The sequence below is a fragment of the Oncorhynchus mykiss genome, chromosome 16, assembly GCF_057628025.1.
Source record: "Oncorhynchus mykiss isolate SJ-2025 chromosome 16, ASM5762802v1, whole genome shotgun sequence".
In the NCBI taxonomy this organism is placed as follows: Eukaryota; Metazoa; Chordata; class Actinopteri; order Salmoniformes; family Salmonidae; genus Oncorhynchus; species Oncorhynchus mykiss.
In genome coordinates this window covers 52,960,754-52,982,740 of record NC_143037.1, presented here as the reverse complement: position 1 = coordinate 52,982,740, position 21,987 = coordinate 52,960,754, and the positions used below count along the sequence as shown (strand labels likewise).

The 21,987-nt window shown below is 45.6% G+C and overlaps 1 protein-coding gene across 19 annotated transcripts in view; it reads right to left on the bottom strand.

Annotated features, from left to right (window-relative positions):
• LOC110492207 (histone deacetylase 7) overlaps nt 1-21,987 on the bottom strand; it is a 73,188-nt gene that overhangs the window by 32,027 nt on the left and 19,174 nt on the right. The window lies entirely within an intron of this gene.

Below are 21,987 nucleotides of genomic sequence, written 5' to 3'. Positions count from 1 at the left end.
ACACTAGACTCCCAGAAACTGGAGGGGATAGGAGAGAGAGGTACTTTTGAGTAAAGAGAAGAGAGAGAGAAAGAGAGACGTGACAGAGAGGGAGATAAGTAGACCAGAGGCACAGCCCACTTAGTGTATAGATGTGGGCTAGATGAATGTGAGCGGCGATCCCACACTGGACACGACACATACAAAAAGAATGTCTGCTGTACATATATAACACTGTCTCTCAGCCTTTCCCTCTCCCCTCCACTGTCTCTCAGCCTTTCCCTCTCCCCTCCACTGTCTCTCAGCCTTTCCCTCTCCCCTCCACTGTCTCTCAGCCTTTCCCTCTCCCCTCCACTGTCTCACAGCCTTTCCCTCTCCCCTCCACAGTCTCTCAGCCTTTCCCTCTCCCCTCCACTGTCTCTCAGCCTTTCCCTCTCCCCTCCACTGTCTCTCAGCCTTTCCCTCTCCCCTCCACTGTCTCTCAGCCTTTCCCTCTCCCCTCCACTGTCTCTCAGCCTTTCCCTCTCCCCTCCACTGTCTCACAGCCTTTCCCTCTCCCCTCCACTGTCTCTCAGCCTTTCCCTCTCCCCTCCACTGTCTCTCAGCCTTTCCCTCTCCCCTCCACTGTCTCACAGCCTTTCCCTCTCCCCTCCACTGTCTCTCAGCCTTTCCCTCTCCCCTTCACTGTCTCTCAGCCTTTCCCTCTCCCCTCCACTGTCTCACAGCCTTTCCCTCTCCCCTCCACTCTCTCAGCCTTTCCCTCTCCCCTCCACTGTCTCTCAGCCTTTCCCTCTCCCTCCACTGTCTCACAGCCTTTCCCTCTCCCCTCCACTGTCTCACAGCCTTTCCCTCTCCCCTCCACTGTCTCTCAGCCTTTCCCTCTCCCCTCCACTGTCTCTCAGCCTTTCCCTCTCCCCTCCACTGTCTCTCAGCCTTTCCCTCTCCCCTCCACTGTCTCTCAGCCTTTCCCTCTCCCCTCCACTGTCTCTCAGCCTTTCCCTCTCCCCTCCACTGTCTCTCAGCCTTTCCCTCTCCCCTCCACTGTCTCACAGCCTTTCCCTCTCCCCTCCACTGTCTCTCAGCCTTCCCCTCTCCCCTCCACTCTCTCAGCCTTTCCCTCTCCCCTCCACCGTCTCACAGCCTTTCCCTCTCCCCTCCACTGTCTCTCAGCCTTTCCCTCTCCCCTCCACTGTCTCTCAGCCTTTCCCTCTCCCCTCCACTGTCTCACAGCCTTTCCCTCTCCCCTCCACTGTCTCTCAGCCTTTCCCTCTCCCCTCCACTCTCTCAGCCTTTCCCTCTCCCCTCCACCGTCTCACAGCCTTTCCCTCTCCTCTGTCTCACAGCCTTTCCCTCTCCCCTCCACTGTCTCTCAGCCTTTCCCTCTCCCCTCCACTGTCTCTCAGCCTTTCCCTCTCCCCTCCACTGTCTCTCAGCCTTTCCCTCTCCCCTCCACTGTCTCTCAGCCTTTCCCTCTCCCCTCCACTGTCTCTCAGCCTTTCCCTCTCCCCTGTCTCTCAGCCTTTCCCTCTCCCCTCCACTGTCTCTCAGCCTTTCCCTCTCCCCTCCACTGTCTCTCAGCCTTTCCCTCTCCCCTCCACTGTCTCTCAGCCTTTCCCTCTCCCCTCCACTGTCTCTCAGCCTTTCCCTCTCCCCTCCACTCTCACAGCCTTTCCCTCTCCCCTCCACCGTCTCACAGCCTTTCCCTCTCCCATCCACTGTCTCACAGCCTTTCCCTCTCCCATCCACTGTCTCACAGCCTTTCCCTCTCCCCTCCACCGTCTCACAGCCTTTCCCTCTCCCATCCACTGTCTCACAGCCTTTCCCTCTCCCATCCACTGTCTCACAGCCTTTCCCTCTCCCCTCCACCGTCTCACAGCCTTTCCCTCTCCCCTCCACTGTCTCACAGCCTTTCCCTCTCCCTCCACTGTCTCACAGCCTTTCCCTCTCCCCTCCACTGTCTCTCCTCATTCTAGATTCTTCACTGACATAAATGTCTGATTTGCATGATAATCCAGGACATTTGCATTGCATGGGTGAGCCAGGGGGAAAGATTGCCTTGCCGCACTCTACAACAGGATCCAGAACGGGGTTGGGAAAGAGCTGTGGGTTTTACCGCACCGTGCTGACACACATGCATTCACCCTCTCACACACGGATACGGACACAGAGACTCAAAACAATTATTGACATAATTGCCAAGTCTTTGGTTGAGTTTATAACTACACACACAAAGTCTCAATTGTCTGAGGCTTTGTAAAGTGAAATGATGCACTGTACATTTCATGAAGTTTGACTTGGCCTGCTTCCAAATTCCAAGCAGCGAGAATGTTTCTGCCTTGTGTCAGGACCTGCAGGCAGTAGAACTGTTTCTCACAGCTGGGTTGAGGAGGGTGTGGAGTGACTGAGGGTGAGATAAATATATTCTATAGCCTACAACACTGCTGTGGTGTGTAGTGTGCAGTGCCTGTGCATGTGTGTGAGGAGAAAAGCCTCCTTCGTACACACTGATATAGCCAGCTGTGTACTCTCACATCCCGAATGGGAACAACAGATGCTGTGATTCATGCCTTAGTTTGGACGCCCATGGTAATCCAAGGGCTGTTTGCAGGCCCTCACAGTGCACAGCCAGCTGGGGACAGCGTCAACATATACTGTATCATTACACAAACACTTCATTGTTCACCCGACGAGCATTATTACTGTTTAACTAAATCAATCACTCCCTACTGCTAATGAGAGAGAACCAACAAAAGTGTGTTTATCTACGAATGACAGATGAGCTTTTCACAATCCTATTGTAGGAATGAAAACGGGCTGATGAGATCGGTGTGTGTGTGCGTGTGTGTGTGCTGCAGTGTGTTTTTCTGTGTAAAAATGAATGCAGGCATTGCAAACGCGATGGGGGGAAGCCTCCTGATGGACATGTTTGTCTTTTAAAGTCCAGTTGGTGTTTGTGTATAAATGCAGCCGTAACAACCGGGCCACAACATCTACTGACACAGCCCTCTGCTTAAGGCCTCCATATTAGGAGGCTGGAGAGGAGGAAGGCAAAAAGCTTGACAGAGGCCGCATGAATGTCATCAATGTTTGGAATTATTAAATACCTTCTTGACGAGGAGTCAACAGGCGCTCTGTGTGCATCCCAATTGACACCCTACTCCCTATATAGTGCACTACTTTTGTGCATAATATAGGGACTAGTGATCTATTTAGGAGACGCTGAACAGAGTCTGACAAATGAGGAGGAACAAGTGGATTATTCCAGGAACGTAACATCAGCGACTCATAAAAGGAAACAAAGGGGACCAGTCATCAGCAGAAAACACCAGCGCCTTTTCTGTTTGCATCTCTCTCTCACCACCAGCTATATTTAGAGACAACATTCACCTGTACAAGACTTGTTTTTCACCAGACTCTCCATCACCTTTCGTTTCTACAGTAATGGAACCCACTGGGAAAGGGGATGAGTATGTGAGTGAGAGTGTGTGTTTGCCTGTGTGTGTGTGTGCGCGTGTGTGCGTGCGCATATATATATATATATATATATATATATATATATATATATATATATATATATATGCCTGTCTGTGCTGTGAGAAAGATACCCTGTTTGTCTGAAATATGAAACTGGCTGATGGACAAACTCATAAAAATGTCAAGCAAATGTGAGCAGGACTGCACATAGAAATGCACAGTCTGTTGTTTTGTCTGTCTGAGGAAGACTCAGTGGAAGAAATATGAGTGTAGCATCTTAACCATTACAGTACAACAGACAGAGGCAGTGTCCTGAATGGCACCCTAATCCCACTTTTGACTAGAGCCCTAAGGACTTGGCTCAAAAATAGTGCACTATATCACATCACAGCCTAAGTCACGGTCTCTGTGATCTGATGGGCTGTGAAGTCACGGTCTCTGTGATCTGATGGGCTGTGAAGTCACGGTCTCTGTGATCTGATGGGCTGTGAAGTCACGGTCTCTGTGATCTGATGGGCTGTGAAGTCATGGTCTCTGTGATCTGATTGGCTGTGAAGTCATGGTCTCTGTGATCTGATTGGCTGTGAAGTCATGGTCTCTGATCTGATGGGCTGTGAAGTCACGGTCTCTGTGATCTGATGGGCTGTGAAGTCATGGTCTCTGATCTGATGGGCTGTGAAGTCACGGTCTCTGTGATCTGATGGACTGTGAAGTCATGGTCTCTGATCTGATGGGCTGTGAAGTCATGGTCTCTGTGATCTGATGGGCTGTGAAGTCATGGTCTCTGTGATCTGATGGGCTGTGAAGTCATGGTCTCTGTGATCTGATGGGCTGTGAAGTCATGGTCTCTGTGATCTGATGGGCTGTGAAGTCATGGTCTCTGTGATCTGATGGGCTGTGAAGTCATGGTCTCTGTGATCTGATGGGCTGTGAAGTCATGGTCTCTGTGATCTGATGGGCTGTGAAGTCATGGTCTCTGTGATCTGATGGGCTGTGAAGTCATGGTCTCTGTGATCTGATGGGCTGTGAAGTCACGGTCTCTGTGATCTGATGGGCTGTGAAGTCACGGTCTCTGTGATCTGATGGGCTGTGAAGTCACAGTCTCTGTGATCTGATGGGCTGTGAAGTCATGGTCTCTGTGATCTGGCTGTGAAGTCATGGTCTCTGTGATCTGGCTGTGAAGTCATGGTCTCTGTGATCTGATGGGCTGTGAAGTCATGGTCTCTGTGATCTGATGGGCTGTGAAGTCACAGTCTCTGTGATCTGATGGGCTGTGAAGTCACGGTCTCTGTGATCTGATGGGCTGTGAAGTCATGGTCTCTGTGATCTGATTGGCTGTGAAGTCATGGTCTCTGTGATCTGATAGGCTGTGAAGTCATGGTCTCTGTGATCTGATAGGCTGTGAAGTCATGGTCTCTGATCTGATGGGCTGTGATGTGATTATGAAGTCATCTCTGTGCTCTGATAGGCTGTGATGTGATGATGAAATCATGGTCTCTGTGCTCGGATAGGCTGTGATGTGATGAAGTCATGGTCTCTGTGCTCTGATAGGCTGTGATGTGATGATGAAATCATGGTCTCTGTGCTCTGATGTGATGATGAAGTCACGGTCTCTGTGCTCTGATAGGCTATGATGTGATGATGAAGTCATGGTCTCTGTGCTCTGATTGGCTGTGATGTGATGATGAGATGTGGTTATTGAAGACTGGTTCCATGCTGGCCTGAGGGATAATGAGTCCAACTGAACAATGAACAGACAGAAGACAATGAGTCTCTCCTCCTCCTCCTCTCGCCTTCCCCAGAATATTGCTCTCCGCTCTGGACTGGTTATACCAGTATGGCCAGTGTGTACGGGAACCACTCTCCCTCTGGTCCCTCCTCCAGATTAGGCAGAACACAGAATGACTGATTGAGTAAGTATGAAACCACGCCTTTCTGTAACTAGACACCCTTTACCTCGTATAACCTCTACCACTCCACTCATCAGTTGACATGATCATTCTGCATGGATAAGTTATGTGTACAGTACCATAACTGTAGAATGAAGATGGAGTACACACACCCCCCCCCCCCAAAAAAAACAAACATGTCAACTGCTGACATTTGTCATTTGTCAGGGTTAGAAAAAGGGGAAAAGCGTAGGGAACAGACAGTGGTGACACTATCAACACTATAGTCTGTGTTGATGGAGGCTGAGCTGGAGCTGAGTGACGTCCTCCGTGGTCAGGTCTGCTAGGAGAGAAAGGAAACTGGAACAATGGAAGCCAAAGTGTCAGAGTAAATCTCAGGCCCGGCTCCACAGAGAGAGCGGGGCAGACCGGCTGGGCCTCTAAATTAGGCGTCTCAAAATAAAAAGGCCAACAAAACAGGAAGTATTGACCAAGTGACATCTGCTCCAGTTGGGTCAGACGCCTCCCCCTGCCTCCCTCCCTCCCCTACCTGCTTTTGTTTATGCTGACTGGACTGGAGCCTCTAATTGGCATGTCCACATCTATTTTGGGGTGGGAGGAATGTTTTTTTCAGGCTCTGCTGCTAATTTCTATGGTGACTTTTATTTTTCCTCCTCATCAGAGGTCCTGTCCATCGGCCCAGAGGATATGTAGCACAGACAACATCCTCCGGGGAAAATGTATTGAATATGTATGCGCATAATGTGTATGAAGTTTTTTTTAAAGGAACCTTTCTGAAAATATAAATGTATTTGTTAATGCAAAGGTGTGTATGTGTGTGTGTGTGTGTGTGTGTGTGTGTGTGTCTGAGTGTGCAAACAGTCCTTTAGGGCCTGTCACTCTGCATACACTAAAAGATTGATGACAGTCCACAGAATGGTACCAGTGGCGACACCCAGGAATACAACAATTGTCTGCAACTAGGGTTGCAAAGGGTCAAATATTTTCCGGTAAATGTCCCAGGAATATGGGGAATTTTGCTTAAATTAATCAAAAAAAGTTAGCTTATAACAATTCACCTTTTTTTGTGGGATACACATATGGCAATTCTAGGTCTTGTAGCATATTTTGGAAAATTATCCCCAATTCAATGGAATTGCAACTCTCTGCATGCACAGTGCATTCTTCCATCACATGTACAGCTGATTCTCAAGACCTTGCACACTATTGAGCCCACACCACTACACTGTCTGAGCCAAGGACTACATGCTTTCTGATTAGTTTTGATTACAATACTGGGTGGGGTGAATATATTTTATACGACATACATGATTTTTTGTTAACAAGTAAATAGTAGCCTACAGCAAAGTGTGTTTAAATCATTTCTAACTTGTTAACAATTTCTGCTAGTTAGTTTTTGCTACCATGTGGGTTTTAGCTTGCTTGAGCCTGCTAACTGAGTGTTAATTCACCTGTTTCCATACATGTTTAATTTTAAAACATTTCTCTTACAAAGGAGTTGTTTAATATAACTGCTTAACTATTTATCTGTATTTATTTTTTGTCATTTTTTTCAAATCTTTACAGGAAAATGCCACAGGAACTATCTGATGTGAGGAGACATTTCACTGCAGCTAATGTAGAAGGAAAAGCTGTGTACATTTGCAAATACTGTGCCAAATCATATGTGAAGAATGCAACAAAGATGCAGAATCATCTGGCCAAATGCATAAAGTTCCCTCAGTGCTCACAACAAGCAACCTCTGACAAAAGTCCCTCTACTTCTATTCGAGGTGAAAATGAGGAATCCGACACCTTATAGAGAGTGACAGCTCATGATCCTCTTGGAATCAGATGTTTTTTTGACTCAATGGAGGAACGTAGTTAGAGAAATGCTGATGAATGTCTTGCTCGAGCTGTGTACGCAACTGGTTCACTTCTGATGCTCACAGGCAATGTGCATTGGAAGAGATTTCTGAATGTTCTCCGCCCAGCATACACCCCTCCAACCAGACATGCTTTATCTACTAATTTTCTGGATGCAGAGTTCAACAGAGTTCAAGTGAAGGTCAAGCAAATCATAGAGAAAGCAGACTGTATTGCTATCATCTCTGATAGGTGGTCGAATGTTCGTGGGCAAGGAAAAATGAACTATATCATCTCCACCCCTCAACCAGTATTCTACAAGAGCACAGACACAAGGAACAACAGACACACCGGTCTCTACATTGCAGATGAGCTGAAGGAAGTCATCAGTAACCTTGAACCACAGAAGGTATTTGCAGTGGTGACAGACAATGCTGTGAACACGAAGGCTGCTTGGTCTAAAGTGGAGGAGTCCTACTCTCACATCACACCCATTGGCTGTGCTGCTCATGCATTGAAACTGCTCCTCAAGGACATCATGGCACTGAAAACAATGGATACACTCTACAAGAGAGCCAAGGAAATTGTTAGGTATTTGAATGGTCATCAAGTTATAGCAGCAATCTACCTCACCAAGCAAAGTGAGAAGAATAAGAGCACCACATTGAAGCTGCCCAGCAACACCAGTTGGGATGGTGTTGTCATCCTGTTTGACAGTCTCCTCGAGGGGAAGGAGTCTCTCCAAGAAATGGCCATATCACAGTCTGTCGATATGGACAGCCCCATCAAGAGGATCCTCCTGGATTATGTATTTTGGAAGAGAGTGGTAAGCAGACTGAAACCTATAGCAGTAGCCATTGCCCGGATTGAGTGAGACAATGCCATCCTGTCTGATGTTCAGACTCTGCTTGCAGATGTAAGAGATGAAATCCATACTGCCCTGCCCACTTCACTGTTGTTCCAAGCGGAGAAAACTGCAGTTCTGAAATACATCAAAAAGTGTGAAGACTTCTGCCTGAAGCCCATACACGCCACAGCGTACATGTTGGACCCCAAGTATGCTGGCAAGAGCATCCTGTCTGGTGCAGAGAACAACAGGGCCTATGGTGTCATCACTACCGCGTCTTGCCTCCTTGGCCCGGATGAGGGCAAGGTTCTTGGCAGTCTGGCGAAGTACACTTCCAAGCAAGGGCTTTGGGATGGAGATGCAATATGGCAGTCGTGCCAACATATCTCATCAGCCACCTGGTGGAAGGGACTTTGTGGATCTGAGGCTCTTTCCCCTGTTGCCTCCATCATCCTCCAAATCCCACCAACATCAGCTGCCTCGGAGCACAACTGGTCCTTGTTTGGGAAGAGACACACCAAAGCACGCAACAGGCTGACCAATACAAGGGTTGAAAAATTGGTGGCCATCCGGGCAAATTTGAGGCTTTTTGAGCCTGACAACGAGCCATCCTCAACAAGGTTGGAAAGTGACAGTGAAGATGAGGCCTCAGAGTCTGATGTTCAAGAGGTGGACATTGAGGAGGTCCAGGGAGAAGACATGGAAGCCTGAGAGGAAGACAACCAAATCTTTAGTTTCTAGACTTTCATTTTTTCATTTCATGTTGAAAACATTTTTGGGGAGATGCGATGGCTCATTGGGGATCATTCAATATTCACTTTCTTTTGTTGTTCAGTGAAATCATCCCATGTGAAGAGTCAACTAATTTAATTCAAGTTAAATTTGTAACTAAATAGTTATTTTTATTTCCATTGGAAGGATTTAATTATTTGCAATGATGTCTACTTATGATAAGGTAAAAATGTTTATATTTCAGTCTCCATATGATATGGTAAATATATCCAATGCAAAAAACATCTACATTTAAATGGTATTAATATTAATTTGCATATATTTCCGTTAATTCCCATATATTCCTTTAATTCCCACGGAAAGTTTCCACCTCTGAATATTCCCCAAAATGTGCAACCCCATCTACAACACACTATCTATCACCACTGTATCCTCTGGTCTACATTCAGTCTGCATCAATTCTCCAACCGTCTCTTTTCCAAAAATATATTTTTTTTAATTAATAAAGAATTTATTCCATGGAGGCACTACAAAAGCCCTACACTTGGCCAAGCTTAAAACACAAGTCAAGTTACTGAGTGGAAAGGTTCACCTACATTATGAGCAATTTCCTAGTCATGCAGGTTCAGTTCCTTTACACTCTGTGACCATGTCTGAATACTTGCATTATAAATAGAAGGCATTTTGAGTATGCGAAAATAAAGTTTTATAGTTCATGAAAATGTCAAAACTTGAGTATGCTTTAAATGCCTACTCATTTCGGCTTTTCATCTAGTAGAATTCGCTGCACCCTACTGAGGAAGATAATTGTTTCCGGGCTCATGTGTTTGACAACAGTTGATAATCATATATGGTGACTGGCTGTAGAAAATGTAACCCAATGGCAGAAATAAACGCAATTATGCATTAGATGATTAATTTGGTGCTACTAAACAGTACGTTTTAAATAGTACAAAGCATGTATGCAGTTTCAGTAAGTAGTAGACAAGACAGATTTCGGACGGAACCGGTCTCTGCAAGACTGCCAGGAGCTTAAAGTATTCCCTTTGAACTTCCTGAGACATAATTAAACAGAAGAAATGAGAGGAGAGGAAAGGGGAAAGAGGTCAGAGCAGGGGGATTGTTATGACAACCTGACACCCCTGAGAAAGTCCCCCCCCCCCCTCCCCCTCTGAGCCTCCACTGAGGCATCTCAAACTCGCTCCCTCCTAAAAGGGGACATGCCAGTGTTATTATGATCCCAACCTCAATATGTGTGTGTGTTCCACTCCAGAGGAGGAGTCTTTCACCATCTCTCAGTACAAGTGCAACTCAACACCTCCTTCCATCTTCCCTCTTCCTGCAGGCCCTCCTGTCGCTGCGTGTGTGTGTTTAGTGCGCGAGGTCAATCCTGCTGCGCAGCATGGCTTGCCATTCCTGTCTGCAGTGTAGGATTGCCTGCAGTTAGCTGTGCTCTATGTACTTCTAGGAGCTGCCCGTTTCCAACATGTGGATACATAACGGAGTTGTTCCTGCCATATACAAAGGTCACCTCTATTCAATTTCTAGGATACCACATCACTTGTTGGTACATCAGGTAACATAGCTCTGGAGTAAACTTGAGGACCTAATGCATACAAAATAGCGGCATTCTTTATAATTGTAATTGAATGCGGTTGTTGATAATAGAAGCCCGTCTATCAGGCCTATCCACCTCATTTTCGAACTCATTTAAAACACGGAAGCCAAACGTGGAAACTATAGATACAACTTCCTACATGCTTGCGCATTATCATACTTCATATGCGCGCCACCAGAAATCCCTGCATTAGCATGTTTCTGTTAACTGATACACCATATTACGGTCCTGCTAATGTGCCTGGACCTTGTAGGCTAAACATCCGAGAAAACCCCCAAAACTGATTCAAATGGTTGCCCAATCAGGCAGGATAGATGCAGTTATTTTGAAATGAATATGCATTCAATATGCCAGGCTTTTGAACGGTTATTTAAATGTCATAGGCTATTCACTGCAGTTTACAGTCTAGACTAGTGTTTTGTACTCACTTGAAAACAACAATAACATTCTTCATTACATTGTGTTGTTATTGTAGTCTAGGTAGGATACATTTCTTGTCCCTAAAAAACTGAAACAATAGGGTAGCTTTTCGAGCTGCGTAACCCGCGGGGACTGGGACTAGGAGGGAGCGCAACCTCAGGAGCGCACATAGTGTAGGCTAACTATGATCCGACAGCCTAAAAAACCTTATTTTCTCTCGCGGTGTAAATGGACTGGATATTTTCACTGCAATATTAAGCCAAACATTGAGCTTATGAATTATGGGCTAACATGCATACACTTCTAACTTAGGCTATATCTCGAGCCTGTGTCTCTTAATTGTTCTGTTGTGCATTTACGCACATGTCCTCTCCGCTGCCACAGCTATTCCTTTTAAATCTTGTAGAGGGGCATGAAAAGCCAGACAACAAGACACTCCCCAATAGGCCATTCCTCTTCTCATAAAATCCCAGGAAAAGATTTAGACTACAAAAGCTATAGGACATTTATTTTGATCATGTTTTATTCTAGACCTAATAGCCTATTCGGGGAAATGAGAAGGCTTGCTCTTGCTAATTGCTGAATGTAAAACAGGCCTACATCATAGGAAATGCATTTCAGGGAAAGTTAAGGAGAGAAAGTGCATTGGTGTGTTCACTATTGGCCCGTTATGATAACATTCTCTTCCCCTCTCCTCCATTCTCTTCCCCTCTCCTCCATTCTCTTCCCCTCTCCTGCATTATCTTCCCCTCTCCTGCATTCTCTTCCCCTCTCCTGCATTCTCTTCCCCTCTCCTGCATTCTCTTCCTCTCTCCTGCATTCTCTTCCTCTATATCTTCCCCTCTCCTGCATTCTCTTCCCCTCTCCTGCATTATCTTCCTCTCTCTTCCCCTCTCCTCTATTCTCTTCCCCTCTCCTCCATTCTCTTCCTCTCTCTTCCCCTCTCCTGCATTCTCTTCCCCTCTCCTGCATTCTTTTCCTCTATCTCTTCCCCTCTCCTCCATTCTCTTCCCCTCTCCTCCATTCTCTTCCTCTCTCTTCCCCTCTCCTGCATTATCTTCCCCTCTGCTGCGTTGTCTTCCTCTATCTCTTCACCTCTCCTCCCATCTCTATGAGCTGCAGCAGTAGGACAGAGACAGACAGGTGAGATAGGACAAAGGTTGACAGAGAGCAGAACAGCAGAGCAGAGTAGCAGTATGTAGACTTCCTCTGGTGGGTAAATATGTCTGGAATTACAGCAGGAATGTTAATCATGGCCTGGCATATCTATCAACCTCTCACTAATACAAACTTGTAGAACATCCCTCCAAAACAATGTGAGCACATAGGGAGCTTGGGAAATCATTGTTGAATAGAGTGTTAATAGAAAGATATGAGTTGTGTTTTCATGGAATTCGAATCCAACAAACACTGGGGTCAAAATGAAAAGTTGACTTTTGTGATGTGGTTTGAGCCAGAATCAAGAGAAACAAGTCCAGATTGATAAAGCACCAGAGATAAGTACTGTGGAGAAAAAACTACATAAACAAGCCTAAAATAACCAGCTGTGGAATAACAGAGACATTGTATGTGGCCCTTTCTGTGAATGGTTTATCCCAGGCTGGCATGTGTGCGCACACATTTGTGTGTGGCGTGTGACTGGTATAGTGTGATGTGATCCTATCCGGCCAGCTCATTTGTTTGTGTGGGAGGACAGATGTGCCGGAGAGCTATCTATGGACTACCAATGGAAGGTGTGCTTCCAGCCCTCATCGTTATGGAAATCACCCGAGACCTACCTCTCTCTCTGTGTGTGTGTGTGTGTGTGGACTGAGAATGACGATGACTGATAATGACGTGCCTGTGGACTGAGATCTTCCTCCTTCCATGGTGCTGGTTCAATACCATGTGCTTCCTTACCTCCTTCACTAGTCTTCAATTCCTCAGTCAGTCAGACCTGCTTTCCCAGGGCCTAGTCCTCTGAAGTGGAAGTAACTAGTTACAGCACTCCAAATACATCATCAAGCCTAGACTTACTGAAAATGGTCCAAGATTCATGTATAATAACTTATACAGTTTATGAATTAGTATAGGAGAGTAGATAGAGAGAGCAGTCTGAGTGGAATGTGATTGAAGCAGCTCTGAGAGAGAGCGAGAAAGAGAGAGAAAGAGAGAGAAAGAGAGAGAAAGAGAGAGAAAGAGAGAGAAAGAGAGATCAGCATGGAAAAGTTGTGCCCACAGGGCAGCTTGTGTAACATGCTCAACATACAGGGTGAAGTGGACCTGTCCACAGTGCTGTCCACAGTGGCTGACTGCTCCAAGGAAATACAGGGACCCGTTTAAATACTGAATAAAAGCAGGGACTCTCTCTGTAACCCCTCAGCTGAGCCAAGTACATCTTGCTATTCGTAGATGGTGTTCATAAACAGGTGTAGACTATCAGTGAAATGCTTTCTCACGGGCCCGTCTCAACAATGCAGATCATTTTTTATGAATTTAAAAAATAATAACATACAAATATTAACGAGGAATAAATACACAATGAGTAAAGATAAGTTGGCATTTGTGTGTGTGACTTCTCTCTTTCTTTGTGGGCCAGTGGATTGACAGTGGAGGTTTATGTATAATTCTGTCCAGGCTGAAGTTTCCACTGTCCTTACCTGGGTTTCCTTTTGTGGGGTCAGAGGGTGCCGAGATAAAACAACACAATGTGAGATTTATTACCAAGGCCTTACTGTGACGTCTATCTGTATGGTATATGTTACTACGGAACATTAGAACGATTCCATTAAAGTAACATGGCTGATTGGAATACTACTGGAATGAATTGGGTGAGATTGGCTAGCATAAAAAAAAGTGAGCAGAAGCTCTAAGAACTGGGTCCTTCTCAAATCTCCTTCTACGATCTGTGGCCCAACTAAGTGTCTGAGTCCCTCTGCAGTTCTCCAGTTCCTGTTCACTCAATTTCTCTCTCTCTGTCTCTCTCTCTCTCTCTGTCTGTGTCTCTCTTTCTGTTTTGTGGAAGGAGCAGCGCAAGTACGAGCCCCAGAGAGCAGGGAGAATGCAGAGAGCTTTAATCAACACCAGAGAGACATTTTAATTAGTCTCACACACACACACACACACACACACACAGCTCTCCCCACCAGCTGCCCTCCTGAGATCATTTTTTAAAGTAGTCTATTATTTGGTTTCCTGCTCAGGCAAGGAAGCACTAGTGATTAGAACTCAGGTTCCAGCCATGGACAGGGAGACAGGGACAAAGAGACAGGGACAGGGAGACAGGGACAAAGAGACAGGGACAAAGGGACAGAGACATGGGCAGGGACAGAGACATGGGCAGAGACAGGGACAGAGACATGGGCAGGGACAAAGAGACAGGGACAAATAGACAGGGACAGAAACGTGGGCAGGGAGAGAGACAGGGACAGAGACATTGGCAGGGACAGAGACATGGACAGAGAGACATGGGCAGGGACAGAGAGACATGGACAGGGACAGAGACATGGGCAGGGACAGAAACATGGGCAGAGACAGGGACAGAGACATGGGCAGGGACAAAGAGACAGGGACAGAGACATGGGCAGGGACAAAGAGACAGGGACAAAGAGACAGGGACAGAGACATGGGCAGGGACAAAGAGACAGGGACAAAGAGACAGGGACAGAGACATGGGCAGGGACAGAGACATGGGCAGGGACACATGGGCAGGGACAGAAAGGCATGGACAGGGACAGAGAGACAGGGACAGAGAGACAGGGACAGAGAGACATGGACAGGGACAGAGAGACAGGGACAGAGAGACATGAGCAGGGACAGAGTCAGGGACAGAGAGACAGGGACAGAGAGACATGGGCAAGGACAGAGACAGGGACATGGGCAGGGACATAGACAGAGAGACATGGACATGGGCAGGGACAGAGACAGGGACAGAGAGACATGGACAGGGACAGAGAGACAGGGACAGAGAGACAGGGGCATGGGCAGGGACAGAGACACATGGGCAGGGACAGAGACAGAGAGACATGGACATGGGCAGGGACAGAGGGACAGAGACAGTGACAGGGACAGAGAGACAGACAGAGACAGGGACAGAAAGACAGACAGAGACAGAGAGACAGGGACAGAGAGACAGGGACATGGACAGAGAGACAGGGACATGGGCAGGGACAGAGACAAGGACAGAAAGACAGACAGAGACAGGGACAGAAAGACAGACAGGGACAGAAAGACAGACAGAGACAGGGACAGAGACAGGCAGAGAAAGACAGAGAGACAGGGACAGAGACAGGCCCAAAACAACAAGCCAACCACGCTTCAAAAACTATCTGAAAGATATGAAAACACTCACAGCAGTGCTTCTTCTCTCTGTGAGCTATAATTAGTCAGAAGTGCTACCCCCTCTTTACTCATCTTTGAACAGACCACATCCTCTTTTAACTCCTTCTTCTTCTCTCGGTCTTACTGGCCGTATTCAGTCTCAGCTCTCACAGACAGACATGGCCGAGCTCTGCTTTGCCCTGGGCCATCCCATAACACCACTAGAGATCAGGGGGCTGGTGTAACCATGGTAACCACGGCAGGCAAAAGGAAGCACAGTTTATAAAAACACAACAATGAGAGAGAAAGAGACACTTCCTGTTTGCAGAGTTTAGCTTCTTCCGAGCCAGTCACTTCTGATGAGATGGTATTTATGAATCGTAAAGCTATAACCAAAGTGAAGCTCACAGTGGCCAAATTAACAGAAATACACACGCCAGATCAAATATAGAACATATGCTAAATGTACACTTTACTACTGTTCTGAGATGAACAGTAGTAAACGGAATGTACCCCAGATGTCTCTACAAATAAACCATGAGTGTAGAGCTATAGCTCTACAACTATTCAGACAGGCTCAGTCAAATTCATGTGCTGCTAGCTCAGTATTGTCAAGACCAAGCTATTCAAGACCGTTATATTTTCTTCTTCACATTAAATTTGAGCTGAAAGACCAGGGGCCAGCAGGAGTCTCCTCTCCCCCTCTCCCCCTCTCCAGCCCATAGACCAGCCAGTAAATGGCTGAAGGGGAGCTGCTACCCATTCAACTGAGTTGATTAATGTCTAACTCTCACTCCATAGGCCCTGAGGACATCAAACTAATTAACCAACAGCAACAGAGAGAGGAGAGATGGAAAGGTTAGTAAGGGATTGATAGTAAAAACCAGGTCATTGACTCCTAGAAAACTGAATGGGGCAAGTATTTTGTTGTTACCAATGCAGCCATTTTGATCTCAATATCAGATAATATCTGGGCAAGAATTACGTTTTCAATTAACATGGTCAAAAAGAAACAAAAATAGGTTTTTAGCAAAGAGCAATATCTCAAGCAAGATTTTTGCTGAGACTGTCTGGGAGTGGTCTGAGTTGGAAGGAGAAAACTAGCTGTTATTGGCAGAGAGGTTTGGAACTCCTTCTTATTGGTCTATTAACTAATTTACCGCCTGGTGATGTCATCAGGCAGGCCAAAACTCCATCCCACCAAAGCAGGCTGACATTTCAGGCTGTCTTTTCAATAGTGCTGAGCGATTAACTGACATGTCTGTTATTTTTCAGTTTTTAAACAACTAATTGACTGACGTCGGTTCAATTATTTGAATACATTTTTCTTGTGTGCTCAATGCACAGCTTCTTTGGAGATAAATCCTGAACTGCCTGAACTGAACAGCCTGAACTGTGCAATGTAGTAAGAAGTTGTAGTTTCCAACAGGCCGATATTCTACATAGTTTAACGCATAAAAAGTGGTAATTAACTACAATGACCATAATCCATTGCGCATCTACTTGTAAGGTCTGTGTTTCTTTTACGCCTGCTACGGAAGAGACAAAGAATGTGCGATCGGGCTCGTGTCGTGAAGATCTTCGTGGGCTATACTCAGCCTTGTCTCAGGGTAGTAAGTTGGGGGTCTGTTGATATCCCTTTAGTGGTGTGGGGGCTGTGCTTTGGCAAAGTGGGTGGGGTTATAACCTGCCTTGTTGGCCGTGTCCGGCGCTATCATTGGACAGGGCCACAGTGTCCCCTGACCCACCCCTGTCTAAGCCTCCAGTATCTATACTGCAATCGTCTATGTGACAGGGGGCTAGGGTCAGTCTGTTATATCTGGTGTAATTCTTCTGTCTTATCTGGTGTCCTGTGTGAATTGTAAGTATGCTGCCTCTAATTCTCTCCCTCTCCCCCGTCCCAGAGGACCTGATCCCTAGGACCATGCCTCAGGACTACCTAGCCTGATGACTCCTGGCTGCCCCCAGTCCACCTGGTCGTGCTACTGCTCCAGTTTCAACTGTTCTGTCTGCGGCTATGGAACCTTAACCTGTTCACCAGACGTGCTAACTTGTCCCGCACCTGCTGTCTCGGCCTCTGAATGCTTGGTTATGAAAGGCCAACTGACAATTACTCCTCAGGCACTGACCTGGTGAACCCTCTACAACCACTGATTATAATTTGACCCTGCTGGTCATCTATGAACGTTTGAACATCTTGAAGAACAATCTGGCCTTAAATGGCCATGTACTCTTGTAATCTCCACCCGGTACAGACAGAAGAGGACTGGCCACCCCTCATAGCCTGGTTCCTCTCTAGGTTTCTTCCTAAGTTTCTGTCTTTCTAGGGAGTTTTTCCTAGCCAACGTGCTTCTACACCTGCATTGCTTGCTGCTTGGGGTTTTAGGCTGGGTTTCTGTACAGCACTTTGTGACATCAGCTGATGTAAGAAGGGCATTATAAATACATTTGATTGATTGATTGATTGATTGATTGATATACAGGGCATTCGGAAAGTATTCAGACTCCTTCGCCTTTTCCACATTTTGTTACGTTACATCCTTATTCTAAAATATATTTTTTTAAATGTTCCTTAATGTACACACAATACCCCATTGGGACAAAGTGAAAACAGGTTTTTACAAATTTCTGCAAATGTTTTTAAGAAAATACCTTATTTACATATGTATTTGGAACCTTTGCTATGAGACAAGAAATTGAGCTCAGGTGCATCCTGTTTACATTGATCATCTTTGAGATGTTTCCACAACTTGATTGGAGTCCACCTGTGGTAAATTCAATTGATTGGACAAGATTTGGAAAGACAAACTCCTGTCTAATATAAGGTCCCACAGTTGACAGTGAATGTCAGAGCAAAAACCAAGCCATGAGGTCGAAGGAATTGCCCGTAGAGCTCTGAGACAGGATTGTGTCGAGGCACAGATCTGGGGAAGGGTACCAAAAAATGTCTGCAGCATTGAAGGTCCAAGAACACAGTGGCCTCCATCATTCTTAAATGGAAGAAGTTTGGAACCACCAAGACTCTTCAGAGCTGGTCGTCCAGCCAAACTGAGCAATTGGAGGAGAAGGGCTTTGGTCGGGGAGGTGACCAAGAACCCGATGGGTTCCCTCTGTGGAGATGGGAGAACCTTCCAGAAGGACAACAATCTGTAGAACTGCACCAATCAGGCCTTTATGGTAGATTGGCCAGACAGAAGCCACTCCTCAGTAAAAGGCACATGACCACCCGCTTGGAGTTTGCCAAAAGGCATCTAAAGGACTCAGACCATGAAAAAAAAAGATTCTCTGGTCTGATGAAACCAAGATATAACTTTTTTGCCTGAATGCAAAGCGTCACGACTGGAAGAATCCTGGCACCATCACTACAGTGAAGCATGGTGGTGGCAGCATCATGCTGTGGGGATGTTATTCAGCGGCAGGGACTGGGAGACTAGTCAGGATCAAGGGAAAGATGAACGGAGCAAAGTACAGAGAGATCCTTGATGAAAATGTCCTTGAGTGGCCCAGTCAGGGCCCGGACTTGAACCCGATGGAACATCTCTGGAGAGACCTGAAAATATATGTGCAGCGACGCTCCCCATCCAACCTGACAGAGCTTGAGAGGATCAGCAGAGAAGAATGGGAGAAGCTCCGCAAATACAGTTGTGCCAAGCTTGTAGCGTCATACCAAGCTTGTAGCGTCATACCCAAGAAGACTCGAGGCTGTAATCGCTGCTAAAGCTGCTTCAACAAAGTACTGAGTAGAGGGTTTGAATAATTATTTGAATGTGATATTTTCATTATTATTTTTTATAAATGTGCAAAAATGTCTAAAAACGTTTTTTTGCTTTGTCATTATGTGATATTGTGTGTGGATTGATGAGGGGAAAAACAGTTTTATCCATTTTAGAATAAGGCGGTAACGTAACAAAATGTGTGAAAAGGGAAGGGGTCTGAATACTTTCTGAATACACTGTAGAGAGCAGCTGTTGTGTCACGAGGTATCTCTACCTGAAAATACAGGATGTAAGTCATTGATAGTTGGTAATCAGCAGTCATAAAAGTATGCCTTACTTCCTTTGAAGAACTACAAAATAGTGATTTTGTCAGACAGCATAGGCAGCAGGTCTATGGTGATGAGATGACTTGAAATTAAATAATACATTCATCAAATAGAACAAATGTAATATATACAACAACTTAAATATTTTATTAAAGTAAAGTAATGTGAATAAATGATGGTTAATAAGTGATAATTAATGGACAGTCGCTACCATCACAGGACTTTTATTAATTGTTTTATTCTGTGTTGTTACAGCATTCAAACCAAATCATCAAAAAAACATACTTTTTAATATTTGAACCCGAAACTGAACAGACATCAAAACGCACTAAACTCTCAGCACTACTTTTCAAACAGCTTACACTAAAAAGGCATTGTCATAATGTTCACATTACAGTAATATTCCAACCTCAGTGTTGAAAACATAGGCAAAACATGTTTTTGCCTGCACTAGGCAAAACATGTTTTTGCCTGCACTGGGCCTTTAAACAATGATAGTGTTTTTGTCTTAACCATTGCTAAATCAACCTTGTGCAACCCAGGATCTCCAATTATAGTGTGTGTCGACCGCAATCCCAGATACCCTGATCTGTCAGTACTTCTACATCCCCTTCTCTCTCTGTCTTTCTCTCAGTTCCATCTCTCTCTTTTTCTCTCTCTCCCTCTGTTTTACTCAACCCCTCTTTTTCCCCTTCTTTTTGAGGGTCTGAAGGAATCCACAGCTGTCAGCGCCTTTCAGACCCTCTGCTTCAGAAGCAGCTGCCCTGCAAACAGTAACGAGTCATTAGGACATCAAGAAATGGTCGCCTAAAGTCGTCAGGACATTGGGTCATGGTCCACTAGAGGTTTTTTCTAGTTCCCGGTTGGTCCCGAGGATATTTTTAGGACTTTCTTGGGATGTTGTGCCTTGGTCCCCCTGGAGGATTTGTCTAGTTCCCCGTTTGTCCCAGGGACATCCCAGAGGACATTTTTAGGATGTTCCTTTGGGACCATCATGCAACATTCTTAGAACATTCTCAGAACGTCAGAGGGATAAACGTCACGCCGAAACCCTTAATCAAATCAAAGTTTCTTTGTCACGTGCACAGAATACAACAGGTGTAGCTTACTTACAGGCTCTAACCAGGTATTTGGTGAACAATAGGTAAGTAAAGAAATAAAAACAACAGTAAAAAAGACAGTGAGAATGACAGTAGTGAGGCTATAAACGTAGCGAGGCTATATACAGTAGCGAGGCTATATACAGTAGCGAGGCTACATACAGTAGCGAGGCTATATACAGTAGAGAGGCTATAAACGTAGCGAGGCTATATACAGTAGAGAGGCAATATACAGTAGAGAGGCTATATACAGTAGTGAGGCTATAAACGTAGCGAGGCTATAAACGTAGCGAGGCTATAACAGTAGCGAGGCTATAACAGTAGCGAGGCAATATACAGTATAGAGGCTATAACAGTAGCGAGGCTATAACAGTAGCGAGGCTTTTACGGCAAACATAACGTTTTGCATTGTTGCCAAAAAGTTCAATTTTGGTTTCATCTGACCAGAGCACCTTCTTCCACATGTTTGGTGTGTCTCTTCTTGCCACTCTTCCATAAAGGCCAGATGTGTGCAATATATGACTGATTGTTGTCCTATGGACAGAGTCTCCCACCTCAGCTGTAGATCTCTGCAGTTCATCCAGAGTGATCATGGGCCTCTTGGCTGCATCTCTGATCAGTCTTCTCCTTGTATGAGCTGAAAGTTTAGAGGGAGGCCAGGTCTTGGTAGATTTGCAGTGGTCTGATACTCCTTCCATTTCAATATTATCGCTTGCACACTGCTCCTTGGGATGTTTAAAGCTTGGGAAATCTTTTTGTATCCAAATCCGGCTTTAAACTTCTTCACAACAGTATCTCGGACTTGCCTGGTGTGTTCCTTGTTCTTCATGATGCTCTCTGCGCTTTTGACGGACCTCTGAGACTATCACAGTGCAGGTGCATTTATACGGAGACTTGATTACACACAGGTGGATTGTATTTATCATCATTAGTCATTTAGGTCAACATTGGATCATTCAGAGATCCTCACTGAACTTCTGGAGAGAGTTTGCTGCACTGAAAGTAAAGGGGCTGAATAATTTTGCACGCCCAATTTTTCAGTTTTTGATTTGTTAAAAAAGTTTGAAATATCCAATAAATGTTGTTCCACTTCATGATTGTGTCCCACTTGTTGTTGATTCTTCATTAAAAAATAGTTTTATATCTTTATGTTTGAAGCCTGAAATGTGGCAAAAGGTCGCAAAGTTCAAGGGGGCCGAATACTTTCGCAAGGCACTGTACATGTAGATATGGCTAAAGTGACAATGCATCATGATAAACAGAGAGTAGCAGTAACGTAAAAAGAGGGGTTGGAGGGTGGTGGGACACAATGCAGATAGCCCGGTTAGCCTATGTGCGAGGGCACTGGTTTGTCGGGCCAATTGAGGTAGTATGTACATGAATGTATAGTTAAAGTGACTATGCATACATGTATATGATAAACAGAGAGTAGCAGCAGCGTAAAAGAGGAGTTGGGGGGAGCACACAATGCAAAAAGTCCAGGTAGCCTTTTGATTACCTGTTCGGGAGTCTTATGGCTTGGTGGTAAAAACTGTTGAGAAGCCTTTTTGCCCTAGACTTGGCACTGCAGTACCGCTTGCCATGCGGTAGTAGAGAGAACAGTCTATGACTGGGGAGGCTGGGTGCCTCTTTGACAATTTTTAGGGTCTTCCTCTTACACCGCCTGGTGTAGAGGTCCTGGATGGCAGCTTAGCCCCAGTGATGTACTGGGCCGTACGCAC